This window comes from Pinus tabuliformis, chromosome 9 (assembly GCF_031772625.1).
Source record: "Pinus tabuliformis cultivar Carrire ecotype Pingquan chromosome 9, CPIR1, whole genome shotgun sequence".
Lineage (NCBI taxonomy): Eukaryota > Viridiplantae > Streptophyta > Pinopsida > Pinales > Pinaceae > Pinus > Pinus tabuliformis.
Window position 1 is genome coordinate 579,133,052 of NC_142307.1, and position 15,131 is coordinate 579,148,182.

Genomic DNA, 15,131 nt, shown 5'->3' on the forward strand with positions numbered 1-15,131 from the left:
TGCTTGGCAGGGTGGTTCTTGGATTCCCCAAGCCACTCGGAGTACATAGACTCTTGTTCTTCCTACCAGCCCTATGACCCTTGGTCTATAGTGGAAAAAGCCAACTATGATGCTTAATTCGGACAGATTCCTCTATGGGAAGGCTTGATTCTTCAAGCTCTCTGGTGCTCGATGCTGCCTATGGTCAACTCGGCCCTCTGTCTCCTCTGCTTGGCTCTACTGCTCTCTGTGTTTAGTCCTCCTCTCAAGGTTCACTGTTCACTGTCTCTCTTGGTTTCTTGGACTCTTCTCTATTCCTCCTCTCTTAATCTCTATTTGAAGGTCTCTATTCATGGCTTTAGCCATTCGATCTCCATGCCTGTTCAGTTCCTCTCCCGCCCGCGTTGATTCGTCTACCGCCTGCGTGCTTGGAGTTCCTTGTTCAACGTCAGCATGAACACTCGGGAAGTAGCCACGTGTCTCCATTAAAACAGTGCCAACCTGTTCGTCGATTCGTTTCTTCGGTTATGTCATGGATACGTTCTTTCTCCACCATGGCTATCAACGGATTCCAAATCCCCTTAAATCGCGGCTTAATTCCCTGTCGATTCCACTTCTTTCTATCGGGCGCAATCTCATCCATCCAATCTGGGCTCCTCAAGATCCGACGTCATATGCATGTTGAGCACGGTTGACTTGCTCGACTGATAATGCACGATCATGGTGGTTTTTCTCTCACCTCCACTACCACGCATTGATCACTGAGTGGGATCTCTCCGCTCTCCTCCAAAACCTCTTACCGCTCAAGGGTGCCTCGATCAAAATCGCCGGTTTCCAGGCCGTGGGTCCCACCTTCATACGTTGGTGCTTTTCGTTTCTCCACCCGTGGTTCTCCAGCTCCCAACGTGAGCACGGGCTTAAGGCCCCTCCATTTCAGCCCTGTTTGCCTAGTAATGCGAGATTAGTGCTAGGCGCTAATCGTGCATCGAAAATCAGCTCCTTTTCCCGTTCCAGGGCTCCCAGGGCTACATCGACCTCCTCCGCAGTCTCCATGGGCCTCGGTCAGCGCACTTTGACCGAGGTCCTCGTCGTTCTGTGCCAGCTGCCATGCCCACTAGTTCAGGGTGTTTCGATTACTGTTTTGGATTCTTCAAGGATTTGTTTCGTCCCGATACAGTCATGGTTCTATGACAGTCGTTTATGGATCCAATTTGGATCACGGCCTCCCTACTAAAAAGTTCTTGGACCACCAAAAGTTGGTTTTCTTCAAGCATCGACTAAGTGAGGAAACTATTGTCTCACTTGTCCAATCTCAATCCACTTCGTACTGCTCGGCTTTGAACCTTTAAGCCCAATCCTAAGGTATTCCACCTGTCTACTACGCAACGTCCTTACCTTCCTATCCAACACTGTATCTTCCTGCAACTCATTAGGATATTCAGGTAGCAAGTCATCAACAGAAGGTAATTGACTTTGCGCTTCAGGGTCCTCAATCATTGAAGGTTCAAACAACCTCAAGCAATCTGTGTTCACGACTAAGTAGATGTGCATGTAAGCTCGCAGATCAAGGTGAAAAGCATTTTCACCAATCTTCTCAAGTATCCTGAAGGGTCCATACCTGATAGGTTTTAGCTTCTTGCCTTCACCTTGCATCCTATCCTTGCTTATATACAGCCAGACTTGGTCTCCAACTTGAAAACTATGCTCCATCTGATGCTTATCATGCCTAGCCTTGTACTTGGCTTGGCTCTTTTCCAGCTATTCTTGTACTTCCTGGTGGATCTCCTGGATCTGTTCAATGAACCTAGTTGCCCTATCCACATCACTATGTCTATCAACCATGGTATCTTTACCAAAGACAAAATCCAAGGGAGACCTTGGTATGAAACCAAAGCAGGTCTCAAAAGGAGATCTCTGGGTAGAAGAGTGTTTGGCTCTATTGTAAGCATGCTGCACATAACACAAGTGTTCATCCCAAAGCTTAGGGTGTTTGTTGCAATATCCTCTCAGTAACTGGATCACTATCCTGTTAACTACTTTTGTCTGGCCTTCTGTTTATGGATGAAGAGCTGTGCTTTTCTTTAATTTGGTGTCCATTAGTTCCCACAGACTGGACCAAAACTTTCCCACAAATCGGGTGTCTTGATCGGATATAATAGAAGTGGGTAATCCAAAATGAACCCATACATGTTCAAAGAATAATTTTGCAATTTGTTCAGCTGTAATCTATTTACTACAGGGTATCAAAATACACATTTTGTTGAACCTATCCACAACAACATATAGATAATCATGACATTTCCTAGATTTAGGTAGTCCTCCCATGAAATCCATGGAAATGCTCTCCCAAGGGTGAGAAGGAACTGACAAGGGAGTATACAAGCCTAGTTTTCTGTTGCTAGGCTTTCTTTTAGCACACATAGCACATCCCTTTACATATCTAGAAACTGTCTCACTCATTCTCGGCCAATAATAGAACCTTTGCAGCTGTGCAACTGTTTTACTTACCCCAAAGTGACCTGATATCAGAGAAGTGTGTGCTTCCCTAATTATCTTTGCTCTGCTAGTTTGTGGAATGCAGAGTTTCCCACAATGATATAAGAGTCAGTCCTTCACATGATAGTGCAATTCTTCTACTCTTTTGTCTTGACTCAAAGTTGCATATACATCTTTAAAGTCCATGTCCTGAGCATACTATTCTATGTAGCTTTCATGCAACACAGAATTATGCTTAAGTATGGTAGATGCATTTATGATGGGTCTAGATAACATGTCTGCAACCTTGTTATGTATGCCATTTTTATATCTGATGACTAAATGAAACTGTTGTAGAAAACCCATCCATCTATAATGTCTTGATTGTTGCAACTTAGTTTGGGAGTGTAGGTATTGAAGTGGCTGATGATCAGTATGTATTACTGTTTCTTTGCCCATTAAGTAATGTTTCCACTTTTTCACACTCTGAACTAATGCATACGATTCCTTATCATATGTAGGATAGTTGACTACTGCAGGATTAAAAGTCTCAGAATGATAACATATGGGTTTATCGTGCTGTGTCAACACCACTCCCATGGCATAGTCACTAGCATTAGTTTGGATCTCAAATGGTCTTTGTAGATCTGGCAGTGCTAGTACAGGTGTTGTACTAATTTTTTCTTTCAAGGTGTCGAAGGATTTCTGTTGTTTGCCTCCCCACTGAAACACCTTGTTCAATCCTGTCAAAGAATGTAAGGGAGCTGCAATTGAGGAAAATTTTGAAATGAACTTCCTCCAATACTGTGCTGCTCCTAAGAAGCTTCTCACTTCTGTAGCAGACTTGGGTTTAGGCCAGTTTACAATGACTGCCACTTTAGAGGGATCTATTTTCAATTCACCTCCCCCTACTATATGACCTAGATAATTTAGAGAGGTTTTGCCAAATTCACATTTGGAGAGTTTAACATAAAGTTTTTCTCTTTTCAAAACATCTAATGTCTACTTAACATGCTTTAAATGTTCTTCCCATGTTTTACTAAAAATCAGAATGTCATCCAGATACACAATAACAAAATCATCAAGAAAAGGTATGAGTACATCATTCATTAATCTCATGAAAGTAGCAAGGGCATTGGTCATGCCAAAAGGCATAACCAGCCATTCATACAATCCCTGCTTTGTTTTGAAAGCAGTCTTCCATGCATCTTGCTCTACAACTCTGACCTGATGGTATCCACTATGCAAATCCAGCTTGGTGAAATAAACAGCTTCCTTCAGTTGATCTAAAAGATCATCTATGCAAGGAAGGGGATAATGATTTTTTATTGTTATCTTATTCAGTGCTCGGTAATCAATGCACATTCTCCATGAGCCATCTTTCTTTCTCACCAAAATGATTGGTGATGCACATGGTGATGTGCTAGGCCTGATGAACCCTTTCTCGAGCAACTCCTGCACCTGCTTCTTGATTTCAACATTCTCTAAAGCAGATAACCTATACATCCCAATGTTAGGCAAAGGAACATCTTGCTGCAAAATAATATCATGTACTATTCCCTTTTTGGGTGGCAGACCTTGAGGTTCTTGAAACAAGACATCATACTCTGAAACAATCTTTTCTATATCAGCTTGCTGATCAGAATTACAGCCCTCAAATACATTGGTTTTATCAGTTTTCTTTTCCTTTACAACCATCAGTAAGAACTATTTGCATGAATTTATCATTCTTTTCATCTATCCTGAGTTTATGAGAGTATAATTATTCTTGAGCTTATGAGCTCTTACAAAGTATTCGATTCCATCTTTAACAAGTAGATACTTGTTCTCAGCTCTATAGAAAATAGCCTTTCTATCATACAAGTAAGGACTTCCTAAAACAATTCCACATATATCCAAAGGAATTACATCTAACTCAACCTCATCTACAAATGCTGACCCAAAAGAAAACTTGAGTTTTCACTGTCTAGTCACTTGTAGTTGTGCTTTATCATTCAATCATCCTAATGGGTATGGCTTCTTATGAGGTGTAGTTGCTAATCCCAATTTCTTTACAATTGCTTCAAAAATCAAATTTACTTGTGAGGCATTATCAAACAAAGTATCAATCTTTTGATTTTTGGAAACAACTCGAATATGGAAAAGCTCATTTCTTTTTCTCTCATGTTCTTCATCAATAACAGATTGAGCAGAATTACTAGTAGATGCTTCAGAATTCTTACCTTTTATACCTGTGGCTGCAATGATTGTTTCATCTCCCGAGTCTAACCCCAAATCTTTCTGAATAGCTACAGCATTCTTCTTCTTCTTGCCCTTGGACTTCTTGGGTCTCAACTCTGGATGCAGAATCCAATAGTGCTCATCATCATGCCCCTCCTTTTTACAGTGAGTGCATGAAGCTTTGCCTTTCTGTGCAGTGTTAGCATTCCTTACTTTCCACTTCTACTTTCTTTTCTCCTTGCTCTTGCTTACAGTGGGTTGGGATGGTCCCCCAACTTCTAGATTTCCATTCATTCCTCTAGCTTCTAGATGAGTATCTTGTACAGATACCTCATCTATACTAGTGGGATTAAACATGAGGATGGTATGACTCATGTAGCTGTGTAGACCACCAATGTACTTCAAAAGAGTTTCTGGTGAGTCTAATGAGATACCCAACATCAATGCTCTCTTTTGGAACTCTTGAGTATACCCTTGTAAACTTTGCCCTTTCAACTGCCAAAGAGTTTGCCAACTCATCATGGCTTGTTGCATGTAGGCCAATGGATAGAACTGATTTTTTATTGCAGTAACAAATTCACTCAAGACAAAGATGGTCTTGCCATGCTTCCTCATATCAGCATGGGTTCTGCCTTCCCACCAAACCAAGGCGGTGCCCCCTATGCGTAGGCTTGCCAGCTGAATCTTACTCTTGTCTGAGTCTATATTTTGTACCCTACAATACACATCAATTTGTCTAATCCAATTGTCCAACTTTTCAGCATTTAGCTCTCCATCATATATAGGCAAATCAAATTTAACATCTAACTTAATCAAATATGCTTTCTTATTATGCACAGGGCTACTAGGAGGTGTAGGGAAGCTTTCCTCTTTCCCCTTTCCTTTGGAGTGGTCATGGGAATGAGATTCGTCTTCTTCTTTATCCTCCTTAGAGCCTGATGAATCTTCACCCTTATGCTTTCTAAAGTCCCTATACATTTCTTCTACCATAGACGTTATAGCTAGGAAACTTTCTATGAATTGAGGGTCTAGCCCTAAAGAACCTTCCTATAACATTGTCTTCCGAGAATAGACTCTCCCAATTTCAGGATTAGTTTCCACCAACTCTCCTTCTCCTAATTTGAGCTTTGATCTAGTGAGCATAACCAGCTAAACCAACACAAGCTTGTCTAACCTTACAGCCTAGAGCTCTGATACCACTTGATCTGATAATCACCCTATGAGTGAGCTCAGTTGAAGATTTATTAAACAAAAGGAATTATAGACTCATGTGATGGTGTGTGTGTTCTGTGTTATTGAAACAACGGATCGATCAAATTGCCAATACATAGAAAATAAATCGAAAGACAGTAGAGAAATACAGTAAGCAATACAAAGACACAAGCAGTTTTTTAATAGGGAGTTCACCCTATTCTCCAGGGCTACGTCTCTGGTCCAGCTTCAATGGTGGCCTTGTTTTATTGTGTCTTTCAGCAGAGAAATCACAATACAAGGACTCAATATGAGTTCTCCTGAAGCAGATTTTACTTGGCAGGGTGGTTCTTGGATTCCCCAAGCCACTCGGAGTACACAAACTCTTGTTCTTCCTACCAACCCTGTGACCCTTGGTCTACAGTGGAAAGAGCCAACTATGATGCTCAATCTGGATAGATTCCTCTATGGGAAGGCTTGATTCTTCAAGCTCTCTGGTGCTTGATGTTTCTTGTGGTTGGCTCGGCCCTTTGTCTCCTTTGCTTGGCTTTACTGCTCTCTATGTTCAGTCCTTCTCTCAGGGTTCACTATTCACTGTCTCTCTTGGTTGCTTGGACTCTTCTCTATTCCTCCTCCCTTAATCTCTATTCGACAGTCTCTGTTCATGGCTTTAGCCATTCGATCTCCATGCTTGTTTGGTTCCTCTCCCGCCTACGTCGATTCACCTACCGCTTGCGTGCTTGGATTTCCTTGTTCGGCATCAGCATGAACACTCGAGAAGTAGCCATGTGTCTCCATCAGAACAACGCTAGCTTGTTCGTCGATTCGTTTCTTCAGTTATGTCGTGGATACGTTCTTTCTCCATTGTTTGGTCAATGGATTTCCAAATCCGCTTAAATCACGGCTTAATTCCTTGTTGATTTCACTACTTCCTATCAGGCGCAATCTTAGCCATCTGGGCTCCTCAAGATCTGACGTCATACGCACGTCGAGCACAATTGAATTTCTCGACCAATAACGTGCTATCACGACAGTTTTTCTCTCACCTACACTGCCACGCATCGGTCACTGAGTGGGATCGCTTCTCTCTCCTCCAAAACCTCTTACCGCTCAAGGGCGCCCCAATCAAAACCACTGGTTTCCAGGCCGTGGGTCCCACCTTCGTACGTTGGCGCTTTTTGTTTCTCCGCCTGTGGTTCTCTAGCTCCCAACGTGACCAAGGGCTTAAGGCCCCTCCATTTCGGCCCTGTTTTCCCAACGGCATCAAAAACCAGCTCCTTTTCCCGTTCCGGGGCTCCCAGGGCTACATCGACCTCCTGCGCAGTCTCCATGGGCCTCATTCAGTGCACTTTGACTGAGGACCTGGTCGTTCCGCACCGGCTGCCATGGCCACTAGTTCAGGGTGTTTCGATTGTTGTTTTGGATTCTTCAATGATTTTTTTCATCCCGATATAGTCATGGTTCTATGACAGTCGTTTATGGATCCGATTTGGATCATTCAGGGCTCTTATGGTGCTAATAATAGTTCTAAGAGGAATATCTCTTTTGTGGATTTTGGGTTTGCTATAGATTCTCATGATTCAGTGTATTTAGGGAATAAGGAATTTTCAAATATTAGGTTAAATGGAGGAGGATTTGATGGTTTTGCTGACTTTTTCTCTACACAACAAACACTCTTTGGAAAATTTCAATTACTAGGATCAATTGAAAGAATATTCGTAAAAGGTACTCTAAACTCATTTTTGTTGACTGCCTTCAAGGCCTCTGCTATGTAATTGGGGAGACCTAATGAATAATAGGTGGAAAATTTAAAATTGTAACAATATTGGTAGAAAGAGTAGAAGGAATGAAAATAATTTTTATCTTTGAATCATAGAGCTTCAAATAAACCATGTACCACAAATGCACCTGGTAGACATAGAAACTGGTAATGGAATACACACTTGGAATAGAATGAGGAATGTAACAAATCATAATTCATCTCAACTAGATCCTTTTTCATTTCCAAATACATCCTACTTGTAGGTCTTCACCTAGAAGTGACCATAATTCCATGCAAAATATCAAATCATCGGTCAATTTGTCTAAACCTTGATTTGAATGGAAGCCCAAGAAATCAACATTTTCATTTTCAGGCCTTCTAGCTCAAAAATCACGATTTTGTAGAAAACATTGCATCTTAGTGGAATGAAGTAGAGAGATATAATGGAATTCCCATATTTCATTCTCAACAATGCTTAAATTCCTTGAAATATAACTCCTAAAGTGGAATGAGAATTCAATGATATTTTGAAAGGAAAAATAGAACTAGAGGACAAAACAATTTGTTGCAACAAGAAATGCTTTTACAAGGCCAATATGAGGCTCTAGTAGAGGAAGAGGCATCACTTCAAGTTTAACTACAAGTTGAATATAGATGAGAGGAAATTTTATGGAAGAAAAAAATAGAGGGTCAAGTGGATCAAGGAAGGGGAGAAACACTAGATTCTTCCATAAATCTACAATTTATCACCATCATCACAATGCATCTAATCTCTAAAAGATGATAAAAGGGAACTCTATCCTCATTAGGACATCTATAGAAAGTTGATATCATACTTTAAAACTCTTATGTCAGAGCCATATCTAGTTTGACAAGAGTCCATTCAATTAATCACTCAACATATGCCTTGTCCTACTATATATGACGAAAATTCTACCCTTCTCTAAGCCTTAAACCTAGAAGAAATGGAGAAAGCATTAAACTGGAATTGCCAAAAGGAAAGTATCTTAGACCAATTGGGTTTAATTTATACTTTTTTCGAGACTATTGGCTAATAATGAAACATCAAGTATGGAACTTGTTGAGGACTCATATAGATAATTTCATGTTCTCAGTGTCCTCAACTCCACCTTTCTTGTTCTAATCATGAAAGAAGTCATTATTGTAGACACCGATAACTTAAGACCCATTGCACTATGAAATTATGTCATATATAAAATATTAACCATACTTATGGCTAACTATCTAAAACGTCTCCTCCCTAAAAAAATAGTATAGATAGAGGGTTAGAAAATATTATATGACTTTATTCTTGAACATGAAATGATCCACTCTTTGAAAACTGCCAAAAAATAACGCATTCTCATCAAGTTGGATATGTATACATAAACTTGAAGCTTAGCTAACAATATATTTGGCATGTACTTTTGGTGTTTGGATTTTCATAGCAATGGATTCATTGGATCCTCTGCCTAGCTTATTAATGGTTCCCAATGTGATATTTTCTCGCCTTCTTATCCATCTAATAGGGTGACTCTCTATCTCCCTATATTTTCATTGTTATGTTAGAAAACCTTATTTGTTCCTTCAACATAGCAGTTGATAATAATAGAAGCTAAAGTCTTAGGTTGCAAATGGATTATGTGGCATCCTCCCATCAATAGTTTGTAGATGATACAATTATTATGGGGATCCCAATGGTCAACAATGCCTTCAAGAATGTCCTATTGGATTTTATGGTAGAATTGGGAATGTCAACTAGCCATGAAAATTCCCCAAATGTTATTTTTCAATATTTCCCTTACTGTCCAATTTAATATTTTATAAATCCTTGGAATCCAGGTCAATTCCATCCAAATATTTAGAGAATCCTCTAGTCGAAAATTCCCTCTATAATGGAAGATGAAAAGAAAATTGGAAGCTTGAAATTTTTTTCCCAACATGGAAGGTCAACTAACTTTACTCAAGTCTATTCTCTAAGTAACGCTCATGTATCTTTTTTTACCCATCCATGTTTAACATGAAAGGAATTGCACATTTATCTGACATTGAGATATAGAAAACACTTTCTTTCCCATATATATATATATATATATATATATATATATATATATATCTTGTTGGAATATTTTTTATCATTCATTTTTCAAATATTATATGTCAATTTCAAAAAAAGAAAAGAAAAGTATATCTTCCTTATTATGGGGTAAAAGTACAATTTAAATAATAGTTTTAAATTCACCAATATAAAAAGAAAGGAGTTGTCTTTAGTGTGACTTTTTGGACTTTCCAGTGCTGGAATTGATTTGTGCAATTTAAACTAGTTTTTTTACTGTGTATATAGATTCAGCACTATCACATCTACTTAACAATATAATCATAGATTAAAAAAAACATTACCATAACCTAGGTAAACAAGGTCTCAATCTCATGGTTAAAGATATTGCAATATATATATCGAAATGTTAATAGCTCACATTATGGTGATTGTTTATTTCTCATACTCTAGGTTATAATACTCCATAGATTTCACATACTGCCAGACCATATCATTCATGTTCTTAGATCTACGGACTAATACAACTTACACATGTTTTAAATGTTTTGCAATTAAATATGTTTTGTAGGCATAGATTATCATTAATTCCCCTTTACACTTGTTGGCTAACATGCGATGGGATGGGCGCCAGATGTCGGGTCCTTCATCCTCTGGTTTCCATCTGTAATTCACAGCATCGTTTGATCAAAGGACTTCATCTGACAGCTTATCAAGATCTGGTTTGCCTTGGTAACGAATTGGGTATGCCGCCCATATGCCTAGTCATTTGTCTTTGGTTCTTATTGCTACACTGCATGGACTACTCAGCTGGAGCTCCACATTTCTAGTCATTTTATCCTGGGTTTTTCCATGCCTATTTCATGGGTTGCATACGCTCTACAAGTGGCTGTTACTAGAAGGGTAAAACATTTCATTTCCAGATTTTCAGTTTACTGCAATGAATTTGGGGTTTTTCTTTTGCATCTCGTACTAAAAGGAATACCCCATTGCAGGGACTGCGACTATGGTTGCTCCAGCCTTATGAAACCATGGATAATATGCTCCTAGACTCTGAAACGGTAAGGTGGCTAAACGCTAAGGTTTTCCCCTCAATTGCTATGATATTTTGTATTATCGCATGGTTTAACCCTTTTATTACTTTGTTGTAGGGTAAGCTCTGCCCCAAGGAGTTGGGTGCACACGCTCAAGCTCCCAATGTCAATTATCAAGGTTTTCACCTTTATTTTGGCATTGCTAAATGGTATGAATGCCTTTCTTTGAAGTTTGACGGCTTCGTCTACTTGCATGTAGGCTTCTGAGCTCTATGCATGATGGTCTTATTCCAGACTCAACTTTTCTTAGGATATAAACCCTCGTTGGTCTCATGGGATGGTATGAGAGGTGACAGACTTTATTACTCTTTTCTTTTGGAGGGTTCTACTACCCAAGGGTTCGTTCGACCTCACAGCTGTAATTGACATTCTGAATTAATTGTTAATATATATATGTTTAGTTACATGGTCGTTCTGTCTTTCTGTTACTTCTGATAACAACACGGATCTGCTCGCTTGGTTATGCAACAATTTTCTTGTTATTTCTACCTTTATAATATATGGTTAACAACAAGAACTAGTTTATTTTGGTGGTTTTTATTTCTCTTTCGCATACAATGTAGTTATTAATGTTTTTCACTGAAACCAACCCTACCAGAACTCATCCCTCGCTGTCCATCTTGGATTGGCCGATGGGGTCAATTTGGAAGGTGACTTGACTGTCTCGAATCCAAGTTCTTAATATATACATAGTTTCTTGTTCATCTTTTGCAAAGGTTTTTCACTGTCATTACTATTTTCTTGGTTTGTTAATTGATGTTCTGAAAAAATGGTTAACGTGCATTCCTTATTTAAAGATTTCGTCTCCTAGAGGGAAAACATTACAATTTTTCACACTTGTATTGATTGTTTGCTTGTAAGCTATCATAAGCATGCATAACCCTAAAGGCTTCTTTCCACCGTAGCTTGCTTTCTCAGATTATATGTTTTGTATTTGGTTTTTTTACAAAATGTAGTCAACGTTTTAATTTCCAGTAGCACAATCTTGCTGTGAGGATAGTGATGGACTGCAGAGACTTCTGAGTGTGCCCACTGCTTGCCTGTAAGTTGGCCTATATTACCATTTGTTATTTTCTAAAAATCCATTGTTTTTTTATGACATAATTAAGTTATATTTCTTGGAGCAATTAGTTTAACTCATCACAGAATTTTCTAATTCTAATGGCATAATGCTAGGGCTTGACAATAGAGGTTGTTCCACCATACATTATTTTAACCTCTGTTGGACTATGAACACTCTGAAATCATTAAACTAAATTACACCACCCATATTGTGGTAACTAAGTATTTACAACCATATAGTCATTTTCCAAATGAATATTAACTTTCTTAATAAAATCACTGTATTCCATAGTCAACAATATAATAGTATGCAATCATATCTATTAACAGGTTTATACTTTTACCCAACAATATAATCAGGTTTACGTTCTCCTACTTAACCGTTTAAAATTCTTATATTAAACAAATAATCAACACAAATGCATATTTAACACTTATCTGCCATCGAAAGACCGATTCCTAGTCTGATGAACCTCTCCACCCTACCAATGAGAGTTTGGCTATTATGTCCAATACTCTCCCCCCAAGCTCCTCTTCGTTCCTCAGATCAGTTTCTCAAGGCAACAGTATGTTGCTTAGGCCTCAGGACCCCAAGTCTAGCCTGCAAAGATGACTCTTCCTCCAAGGAAGTCACTCTTAAGGGTTTCCCACTGAACTCTCATTCAGCTCAAGGAATCTTTCCCCCTCATTCTTTTTTCCAACCCCCTTCCCATCCTTCTTGTAAGGAAAGAAACAGGTAAGGGATAATTTCTCCTAACTGATAATTGTCTAGTGAAAAGAGAGTTACTGAGGTTCATCAGTAATTCCTTAAATCTTTCTTAGAGCCAATGGTAATATTTTCTTAACTTAATTTATTATTCATAACTAATAACACTATACTTAACCAAATTGTTTATCAGTTTTACTCAATCATAAAAGTAAAATAGAAAAGTCCAAAATGACTAAAAGGTCTAGGAGTGTCACATCTCCTCCCCCTTAGCGGAACACCATCCCCAGTGTTCAGTCTCCCATCTGTTCCTGAAATAGTTCTGGATATGCCTCTTGCATAAAATATTTATCCTCCCAAGTGGCTTCTTCCAGGCTAAAATGCTTCCATTTTACTTTAACCTAGATGATAGCTCACCTCCGCAATGTTACTTCTCTTTGATCGAGTATGCGTAGAGGCTCGATAACAAATATATCCCTGGTTAAATACTTATAATTAATTATATTTTTTTACCTGAAGCTCTCGCTAGTTTATGATGTGTTTATGATGTGTCTGGGGTCATACACATACTTCTTTAAAAGGGAGACATGAAATACATTATGAACCCAAATGTGGCTGGGTAGGGCTAGTTGATAGGCTATCGATCCTATTCGGTCTAGAATCTAGAAAGGGCCACAGAACCAGTGAGCCAGTTTGGCACACTTTCCCCACATCAAAGTGCTTCTTTTGGGTTTAATTCGTACATACACATGATCTCCTACCTGGAACTCCCGGTAGGTTCTCTTTTTATCAACGTACGATTTCTCCCTATCTTGGGCAGCCTTCAAATTTTGTCGAACCTTTTTCATGGTTCTCTCCATTTCTTCTAGCATATCTAGTCCTAATATCATCTTGTTCTCCTTATTATTCCAGTTGTAGGCATGGTAGATTTCCTTCCATAGAGTACTTCAAAAGGACTCATTTTAAGCGATTCGTGATACCCATTATTGTAAGAAAATTCTACCAAATGGAGATATTCTTCCCATTTTCCGGGTTGTTGCATCACATACATGTGCAACATGTCCTCTACCACTTGATTCACCCTTTCGGTTTGTCCATCGGTCTGGGGTTGATAAGTGGTGCTGAAGTGAATTTGTGTTCCTAGCCCAGTGAACAATGCTTTCCAAAAAGAAGAAGTGAACTTAACATCCCAATCCGATATTATGACACGAGGCATACCATGCAGCCTAAAAATTTCCTTCATAAATATATCCTTTATTTGGGTAGTTTGGTACGTGGACTTGACAGGTATAAAATGAGTTGTTTTGCTCAGTTTGTCTACCATGACCATAATTGAATCATTTTGTCTTTTAGATCGAGGTAATCCAGTTATAAAATCCAAAGTTATTGTATCCCATTTCCATTCAGGAATAGGTAAAGGATACAGTAACCCAACAGGATGCTGATGCTCAACTTTGACTTGCTGACATTCCAGGCACTTGGCTAAATACTCAGCAATGTCCTTTCTCATACCAGGCCAATAGTAGTTTTTCTTGATAGCAGAGAAAAGATTTTGATAGCCTGGGTGAGCAGCATAGGGACTTCTGTGAAATTCATCTAACATGATTTGTTTTAATGATAGTTGATTAGGAACATAAATATGATTTCTGAACATCAATAAATCCTCCGAGTTAATACTATACTCTTTTTGCTCCGATGAATTTTGTGCAGATTTCACTTGCTGCCAAAGATAGCCATATTCAGGGTCCTTCTGAGCTGCTTCCTTTAGTTGATCAACAAAATTGAACTCAACTTGACTAAATGAAACCTCGTAGATATGGTGCAGCTTCCTACTTAATGCATTTGCCACCCTATTTTCCTTTCCTTTCAAATGTTTGATTTCAAAATAAAATTCTCTTAAGAATGCAGTCCACTGAGCTTGGCGCGCATTCAAGGTAGGTTGATTAAAGAAACTAGTTAAGCTGTTGTGATCTGTTTTGAGCAAAAATATTTTCCCCAATAGGTAGTGTCACCATACTTTTAATGCGTGAACTACAATAGTTAGTTCCAAATCATAGGAAGAATATTTCTGTTCATGCTCTTTTAGCTTGCGTGACTCGTACGCAATTACCTTGTCATTTTGCATTAATACTCCACCTACACCCTCTTTGCACGCATCTGTGCAAACTATAAAATATTCTTTAGGATCTACAATCTTTAGTACCGGTGCTGTGGTGAGTAAATGCTTTAATTTTTCAAAACTTTCCTGACAGTCTTTAGACCATTTGAAACCTGTTCCCTTTTTCTGCAAGGAGGTAATTGGATAAGAGACTTTAGAAAATCCCCTGATAAATATCCTATAATAACAACAAGACCCATAAAGGAGTGTATGTCTGCCACATTGGTTGGAACAGGCCAGTTCATGATGGTCTTAATTTTCTCTGGATCTACAACTATTCCTTCGGAAGATATGACATGGCCTAGATACTAAATCTGGTCCTTAAAGAAATCACACTTGTTGAATTTGGTGAAAAGCTGGTTCTCCCTTAGAGTTTGCAACACTATTCGAAGGTGTTCTTTATGTTCCTCAATACTTCTAGAGTACAC

The 15,131-nt window shown here is 38.8% G+C and overlaps 1 long non-coding RNA gene across 1 annotated transcript; it reads left to right on the forward strand.

Annotated features, from left to right (window-relative positions):
• Positions 1-10,463: 10,463 nt before the first annotated feature.
• Positions 10,464-11,118, forward strand: LOC149149876 (uncharacterized). Its single transcript, XR_016262807.1, has 3 exons — positions 10,464-10,586; positions 10,679-10,744; positions 10,835-11,118. It is a non-coding gene; the product is annotated as an uncharacterized LOC149149876 (long non-coding RNA).
• Positions 11,119-15,131: the final 4,013 nt, after the last annotated feature.